This window comes from Mus musculus, chromosome X, assembly GCF_000001635.26.
Source record: "Mus musculus strain C57BL/6J chromosome X, GRCm38.p6 C57BL/6J".
NCBI classification, from domain to species: Eukaryota; Metazoa; Chordata; class Mammalia; order Rodentia; family Muridae; genus Mus; species Mus musculus.
The window spans coordinates 91,546,011-91,555,433 of NC_000086.7; the positions used below are offsets into that span (position 1 = coordinate 91,546,011).

The window sequence follows — 9,423 nt, forward strand, 5'->3', positions numbered from 1 at the left end:
GTCAGCGTTTGGATGCTGATTATGGGGTGGATCCCTGGATATGGCAGTCTCTACATGGTCCATCCTTTCGTCTCAGCTCCAAATTTTGTCTCTGTAACTCCTTCCATGGGTGTTTTGTTCCCACTTCTAAGGAGGGGCATAGTGTCCACACTTCAGTCTTCACTTTTCATGGGTTTAATTTTTAATCACCAAGGATGAAAAACAAATCCTTATTCTATCTTCCCTGTTAATTCTGATTTGGGGGTTGGTGCTAAGAAAACATGGTAACTTTCTTTAGAGCCCCCTATTTTGCTTTCAGTGTTACTATATACAATCTCCCTGGTTTACTGGAAATGCCAGTTCTCTGGTAAAGGACATTTCTCTGTTCAAGCAAATATGGGAAACAGTTTGGTGTATTTGGTTTGACAGGGCCGTTGACGTGTTTAGACAAGGGTACCATTGCCACAACATCAGAAAAGCTAAGAATAGAGTAGGTGTGCATGGCAGCATGTTAAGGCCCCCTATTGGTTGATCTTTTCTTCACCCTCACCTTCAAAAACCTCTTTCCTGATATTGACCTTGAGGCATCGTGGTATTGAATAGGTTAACTCCATCTCATCCAAGTCCTCACCAGTGAACCAGTATAGGAAGGTCTTGTGGGGGAACATGGCTGAGAATTGCTCTGAGATGAACTTAAATAGCTCCTGGATGGCAGTGCTGTTGCCAATGAAGTTGGAGGTCATCTTCAGGCCTCGAGGTGGGATGCCATACACAGCTACCATGATGTTGCTGGGGATGTACTCCACAAGGTAGCTGCTGTTCATGTTCTTGATGGCCATCATCTACACATCTACCTCCTTCATGGACATGGGGCCCCTGAAGACAGTGGTGATGACCAGGTAGTGCTCTTGGTATGGGTCACAGGCAGCCATGATGTTCTTGGCATCAAACATCTTCTGTGTGAGGTCAGGCACTATCAGGGCATTATACTCCTGACTGCCCCAAGGTATGAGGGGGACAAAGCCAGGCATGAAGAAGTACAGGCACAGCAAAGGCACCCTGATCACAGACAACTTGCTCAGGTCAGCATTGAGTTGACCATGGAAACACAGTGACTTGGTGACACCGCTCAAGGTGGCAGACACCAAGTGGTGGAGGTCCCCGTAAGTGAGTGTGGTCAACTTGAGTGTGGAAGCAGATTCTTAAAGGGCCTCATTGTCCATGAAGCAGGTCTAATTGGTATTCTCCACCAGCTAGTGCACACAGATAACATGGCATTATAGGGCTCCATCACAGTGTCTGAGTCCTTGGATGACTGCATGACACTGAAGGTATTCATGATGTGGTAAAGGTACTCATCCTGGATCTTGCTGAAGAGCAGTGTACCCATGCCTGAGCCCATGCTACTGCCCAGCAAGTGCATAAGCTTTAAACCCTACATACAGTCCCAATGCTCATACTGTGAACCACCACATCTAGTACTGAGTCCACCACCTCCACACCCTCAGTGTAGTGGACCTTGACCCAGTTGTTCCTGGCACCTGTCTGTCCATCAAGCTTTCAAAGGGGTATCAGAGACTTGCTTTCTCCAATCAATTTTATTTCAGTGAAAGAGATTGGAGCAAAGGAACAGGAATCATGAGGAACCCATCAAGGTGCCTAATAGATAGATGAGCAAGTATCTCTTCAGACAGGCTAATGATGTACCCAGGGGCCAGGGTCTTGGAAATATTGTCTACTTTCAGTTTATTCAGACCTTAAATTCTCAGGATTATTAAAATGGCAACATCTAATCTCTTTATTTGCTAGATTAAAAGCTAGAAGTAGTAAAAAATATCCATGTAAGACCATATTATTTGTTTTCAGAATTTATTTTGTGTTGTGAACCAGAGGCTATTTTTTTTCATTCCTCCTCCTCCTCCTCCTCCTCCTCCTCCTCCTCTTCTTCTTCTTCTTCTTCTTCTTCTTCTTCTTCTTCTTCTTCTTCTTCTTCTTTCTTCTTCTTCTTCTTCTTCTTCTTCTTCTTCTTCTTCTTCTTCTTCTTCTTCTTCTTCTTCCTATAGCCTAGAAGCCAAACTCAATACTACACTATGCAACATTTCTCTTTCCATAGTTGGTACAAAATACAGCAGCTTTCTTTTTTAGGACAATTGAAATATCAGAAGCTAATTAAAATCAAAATTACATCATACATATCATTCATAGTCTTACAAATGTTTTCTGTTTTCTTTAAAATATATTTTTCTCACACAATATATCCTGATTACCCTTTTACCTCCCTTTGTGTCTCTCAGTTCCTCTCCAACTCCATCCCATTCAGATACAGTCCCTTTCTGTCTCTCATAAGAAAACAAACAGGCTTCTAAGGGATAATATAACAAAGCAAACACATTGTTAATTGAACAAAACAAAGAGAAGGAAAAGCAAACAGAGAAAGCACAACTGACCTACTCTTTGCATACCCAGGGGTCCCATAAAACACTACACTAGAAGCCATAATATGTATGCAAAGGACCTGTAGGGTGGTGTGTGTGTGTTTGTGTGTGTGTGTGTGTGTGTGTGTGTGTGTGTGTGTGTGTCTGTGTGTCTGTGTGTCTGTGTGTCTGAGTGTGTGTGTATTCCTGAGAAGATACAAGGCCCTTTAACATAATCTAAGTGACATATGATTTCACTATGGTTCAAACAAATTGGGAAGGTGAATGGACAAGCCCCCACCATTCTAGTTTTTAAAGATATGGCAGGAAAATGCAAAGTAGCATAAGCTCCTCACTTTCTTTCCTCACCTGGGGTGTAAATTTTTTGGTTGTTTGTTTGTTTGTTCTTTTTTTTTTTTTTCGAGACAGTGTTTCTCTGTATAGCCTTGGCAGTCCTAGGAACTCACTCTGTAGACCATACTGGCCTTGAACTCAGAAATCTGCCTGACTCTGCCTCCCAAGTACTGGGATAACAGGCATGTGCCACCACCGCCCAGCTGGGTGTAAATTTTTAAGCAGTCCTCATGAAGTAGTCAAGACAGACTCAACTCACCAAGATACTGAGGCATATTCATAGTTTTGTAGAATGGTTCGTCTCATTTTACACTATACCATCACATCTAGAAGGCTCCAGTGTTGTAGCACAGGAATACTAAAGATAAAATTACATAATTGAAAGAAGAAGGGAGGCAAAAATGAAGGATAACAGAAGTTTTAGCTTTTAACACCTATGGATATTCTAAATATAACATTAATCCTAAACAGAAAAATACAAAATTTCATAATGCATACCAAATTTAGTTCTTCATAAACCATGACATCACACTGTGCTTTCAACAAAACAAAAAAATTATGAAATATTATGAATATTTAGAATCAGCTTCTAATACGGAATGAATTTAGGAACTATCAGTTTAGGTAATTAAAATACCTATGCCTATTATATTAAGAGTCCTAAAAACAAAATGGACAACATACAAATATTAACTGGAGTTTAAGCAGATACATGAGAGAGAATAAACATGAAAACATACAATACTTTTAAATGACCCATCAACATAGATTCTATAGCCACCATATTTTCCTTTAACATGAAGAATGGAAAGTTCCTGTTTGGTAAGCAAAATCTGATGGACGTGGTTTTCAAGAAATATTAAAATAATTCCTTCATAAAGAAAAGTAAATTATGTAATTCAGAAACAGATTTATAGGAAAATATGATGTGGTAGAATAAATAAACATACAGCATAACATTTTATTCTGTTTTCTCAGTAGATCTAACAGACAAAAGTTTGCTTGATGTCAGTCTCTGAAGCTGCTGCCAGCTGCCTTAAGCCAGCAGCTCTGCACCACCTCCTGTTAGAGTCTGGGGTGGGCTTGAAGAGGCAGCTGATGGGGCTGTGGCAGGCCAGCAGACAGACTCGTGCTCCTAGGGGTTGGGCAGCTGCATCTCTGTCTCCATGGGTTGACCAGCTGCACCACTGTGCTGTGTTTCCACTGCTCCAAGGATTCAGAGTTCTTGGATAAGTTGGCCTTGTGAGGAGCTTGCAATAATTTAATTCCATCTCTTGGTTTTCTTTGGGCACATCAAGAACCATGAGCAGAGGAACAGTTTGACTGCCTTGATGAAGGACATTACTGCTAAGGACATTCTGAACCAAAAAATCAATGAAGTCTCTTCCTCTGACAGTTAGGATGCTTTCTATGTTGTGGACCTCGAAGACATTCTAAAGAAGCATCTGAGGTGGCTAAAAGCTCTTCCCCGCGTTACTCCCTTTTACACAGTCAAGTGTAATGATAGCAGAGACATAGTGAGCACCCTAGCTGTCATTGGGACAGGATTTGACTGTGCAAGCAAGACTGAAATACAGTTGGTACAGGGGATTGGGGTGCCTCAAGAGAGGATTATTTATGCAAATCCTTGTAAACAAGTGTCTCAAATCAATTATGCTGCCAGTAACAGAGTCCAGATGATGACTTTTTAAAAATAGCTAGCTAGATAAATAGAACGATATAGATATGATTTTATTTATACCTTCTTCTTATAGAATTACTGAGTCAAGAAACATCATATACAGAGTGAAAATGTATTAAAATGATTATAGACACTTTCTGTTTCATACTTTATTCTATTTGTATATATAGCCACAATTATATACCTGAGACATTAGAGTAAGAAAGGAAGTCCTACCAAGTGGTTAAAAACTCTTCTTGACCAAATCTCTGGAATCCTCATCTATGTAGCTCTAAAAGTAAAGACACATTCATATGTTTATTCTTTTGTAGCATCTTGGCTAAAGCTTTGATAGGCAACAAACAATAAGTCAAAAAGTATTTTTCATCAATCTTCAAGTGCTTCAGACGCTGAATGTATACCCGGAGTAACATCCAGTTTACCTGGATCATAGTCAAAGTGGGTGAAGATAATCATATGTTTGAGGAATTATAAATTATTCCATGTGAAGGTGGGGTTTCTGGAGAATATGGAGGGGAATTTCTATAGAGTTCTCAATCAAAGAATTTTAAAAGTTGACTCTAATAAATAATAACGTCCTTACTATTCTTTGTTTAATTTGGCTATGACTTTTGGCAGTGAAATTGAATTGGTGAAAGTTGCCAAAGTGCTTCCAAGACAAAGTTGGTTTTGCGGATTGCCACTAATGATTCCAAAGCAGTTTGTCACCTCAGTATTAACTTTGGTGCCAAACTCAAAACCAGACAAAATGTGGAACAGACAAAAGACTTAAATATTGACATCATTTGTGTCAGCTAAAGAAATCAGCAACAAATTTTTGAAAATGTAAAATTTCTATGTTAAAAGAGGAAATAGGAAAACAAAAAATTCTCAATTACCATAGAATATCAAAGCAAAATAGACGTCCCCCCAAATTGAAAAAACAAAACAAAACAAAGCAACAACATATAAAGCAAAAGAGCACTTGCTATGTATTAGTATAACTATCACAATATTGATGCTAGAAGTCAGTGACCTAAACAAGCCAGCTAAATGTTGGAAGGTTTCATAGTAGATTAGAAGACAACTAACATCTTATCTACAAAAAACTCGCATTGAAGACAATGATTAAAATACATTAAAAGTGACCATGAGAGTAAGTTCTAACATTAGAACAGAAATAAAAATGAAGCCAAAATAGTCATATTTGTTTCTGAAAAAAATCAGAATTGAGGTAAATGAAAATTATCAGAGACAGGATAATTCTCCCAAATATATAGGAATCATAGTTGTATATACACTGTGTTAAAAAGTAATTATAAATGGGCTGGTTAGATGGCTTAGCAGTTAACTGTCAGAGACCATCCTTTGAGAAAGCGAGCCCTTCACAATCTCCCTTACAGGCCAAATGGCCTTGTGCTAGGAGCTGGTTATCACCCCCTCTTCCCTATTCCCTTCCTGGCACCTGAGGCTGTAACAGCTGAATTATAGTCCCCTCTTCCCTATCTCTTCCTGAACTCCCATGCCATCCAAGGACATGAGTTACGCCTGATCCCAGCTTGACACTCAAGGCTGTCAAGGAGGATCTAGGTTCCTGAGATAAGATGCAGAGTGCCCACTGCCTGGCTCCTGACTTCGGCCCCCAGGTCAGCAGATGCCCGCTTCTTTGTTCTTTGTAAAATTCCCCCTCGACCCCTCCCCTACTCCCCATGATGTATGCTTTAAAAAGAAGGCACCTCAGCATAATAAACGAGACCTTGATAGGTACCCTTCTTGGTCTCCTGCCTCTCCTTCCCTTCCTCCCATTTCCTTCCAGGTTTGTGGTCCCCCTAGCACACATGAATAACTGAATCCCACGGGATGGGATAGTTAAGAGCATTGCTTACTCTTCCTCAGCACCCAAGTTTAATTCCCAGCACCCAGATATCATTAACTCCAGTTCCAGGGAATATGATATCTTCTTTTAGCCTCTGCAGGCACCAGGGACACACAAAGAGGTGGCAGAACCAGTATGGGAGGAGATGTACAGAGGGTCAGGAAATTGAAAGGAGGTGTGTAGCAATGGGGGATGGGAAACCAGGGGTAGCAACCAGAAAGTACCAGATGCCAGGAAAGCAAGAGGCTCCCAGGACCCCATGGGCATGACATTAGATGAAATGCCCAGCAAAGGGGAGGGAGAACCTGTCCAGACCATATCCAGAGGTTAGGCATGGCCACCCAGTTGAGGGATGGGGCCACTCACCCATCTCCAAAATTTTAATCCAGAATTGCTCCTGTCTAAAGGAAATACAGGGCCAAGGAGTGGAGCAGAGGCTGAAGGAAAGGTTATCCAGAGACTGCCCCACCTGGGCATCCATTCCACATGCAGACACCAAACCTAGACACTATTGCTGATGCCAAGAAGTGCTTGCTGATAGGAGCTTGATACAGATGTCTGCTGAGAGGCTCTGCCAGATTCTGACCAATACAGATGCTGATGCTCCCAGCCAACCATGGGACTGTGCACGGGGTCCCCAATGGAGATGTTAGGGTATGGACTGAAGGAGCCTTATCTGGCATAAATTGGAGGGGAGGCCCTTGATCCTGTGAAGGTTTGATGCTCCAGTATATGCTCCTCTATAGGAAAGCTTGGGTGATGAAGAAGGACTGGGTGGGTGGGGAGCATCTTCATAGAAGCAAGGTAAGGGGGGGATTGAATAGGAGGGTTGAGAGGGGTAACCTGGAAAGGGGATAACATTTGAAATGTAAACAAATAAAATAACCAATATAAAAAAATGTGTTTACAGGCAAAACATCCAGATTCACAAAATAAAAAATGTTTTAATGAGAACAAAATAGATATAAAGACAATTCTACTTGTATAGCTAAATATTTCAACACTCCACTATGAGTCATTTAAAAGCCCAAGAGCAAATAATTAATAAGGATTTAATTGAAAGGAATCATCATTTACTGAAATCCACCAGTCTTTATACAATATTGATCACAATAGTCTACATATCAAAGTTTACATAGAATAAACACACACAAAGACCATATCCTTCCCCAGATAATAACTCATAACAACCAATTTAAAAGAACAGAAATTTTACAGTGTATTCTATAAGGTCATGAAAAAATTAACGTAAAAATTGACTACAAAATAATTATAATAATTCTCTGAAATATATAGAGATTGTAGTACATACTTCTAAGGAAAACAAAAATCAAAGACTATTTCAAGCATTTTTAAAGATAAATGAAGTGAAAGCAAATTCATCAAAATATCTGAGTGCCATAGAAAGCAGTATTTGGGGGGATACATATAGAAAATAAATTGGCGGTTAAACAATAAATGATATATACTATAATCATGCAAACTTCTTATCATAGATAATTATAATAAAACAAAAATTTAAACTTGAGTTAAAATGAACAAATGAAACTGAAGACTTAGAGAAAACCAATAGAAACAAATTCCAGCATTTAAGTAAATTAGTGAAGCTCATACACTTCTGTCCATATTAGGAAGTGAAAAGATATAATCTATAAATATAACAAAAACAAAAAGAAGTCATAAGTATGGGTATTAAAAGTATGCTGGACTTTTATGTTGTTTCTGGGGTTTGAACTCAGTCCCTTATGCTTCTAACATAAGCACTTTACCAACTGAGCTATTTCCTCATTCCTATGAGTCTTATGGAAGCAGGAAAATAAAAGGAGACCATTGTAGGTAGGCACTGGGAAGACAATAACAGGCTACAGTGATCTAAAGGGAGAAATGGTAGAAGCTGAGGGTCTAAGTGGAGGGAGCCGAAGGAGGTAAGTAGAGGGAGGAGGGAGGAAAGAGAAGAACAGTAAGAATTGTGAAAAAGTTTTCTGGAATCCTTCTTAGTTGGAGCTTCTATTGCCATGATAAAGCATCATGACAAAAAATGACTTTAGGAGAAAGAGTTTATGTGATTTTATAGTTTCATGTCACAGATCAACACTGAGCTCACTGAGCAAAGTAAGTGCTGGGACTCAGAATGTGGAGGCAAGAACTGATGCACATGTCATGGAGGAATTCTGATTGTAGACTTGTTCTTAGTGGCTTGCTAAGCCTGCTTTTATATAGTACCCATGACCACCAGCCCAGAGGTAGCACATTCCACAGTGAGCAGTATGTTCCCACATCATTTATAGATCAAGAAAATGTTCTGCAGGCTGGCTCCCAGGCCAATTTGGTGGGGGCATTTTCTCAATTGACTTTCCCTCTTCCAAAATAACTCTAGCTTGTGTTAAGTTGTCATAAAACCAAAACAACTCTCATATCTAAGGATCAGTGAACATTGTGGAAAATGGGACAGAAAGCATGTAAGAACCAGTTTTCTGTGAAATTGTGTCTCCTAGTAAAGTCAGAAGCTACATCCTCAGTGTCACCAACAAGACTGATTAAAAAGGAGCTGAAAAGGACAATGACATACCAATGTGAAACTAGGCAAGCCCATAACAACTCAATTTTACACAAAGAATTATAGTCAAATAGAGAATGCTGAAAGTGGGAGAAATAGTTTTTCCCAGGGGAGAGCACACCTATTGGTTATCCAATGTTAAATGGCTGGCTCTTAAAAATATGTACATGTAACATTATACAGATTTAGCAGGATATACAAATATGTGTGTAACAATTCATGAAAAAGAGACCATGAATTGACAGAGAGCAAAGAGTGGTATGTAGGAGGGGTTGGAGGGAGGAAAAAGAAAGGGGACATGATGTAAGTATATTAGAATTTCAAAAATGCCATAATTCTTAGAAAAGAACCACTCCAGAATCGCAGTTAATTATTTATCCAAAATAACATTTATACATTTCAGTTCTTATACAAATATACATATAAAATTTATATGAATTTTCCTATCTGGGATGACAATGCATCACCCAAAATCTGTATACTATGTAACAAAACACCGATATGAGGCATGTGAAACTGCCACAACCAGTATAGCCATGGGCATCATGAAGTAGTGGTATACAGAGACCATAGAATGAGTTTA

General features: G+C 39.5%; 2 pseudogenes; one reads left to right on the top strand and one right to left on the bottom strand.

Moving 5' to 3' along the window:
• Positions 504-1,530, bottom strand: Gm8916 (predicted gene 8916; annotated as a pseudogene).
• Positions 3,868-5,224, top strand: Gm14785 (predicted gene 14785; annotated as a pseudogene).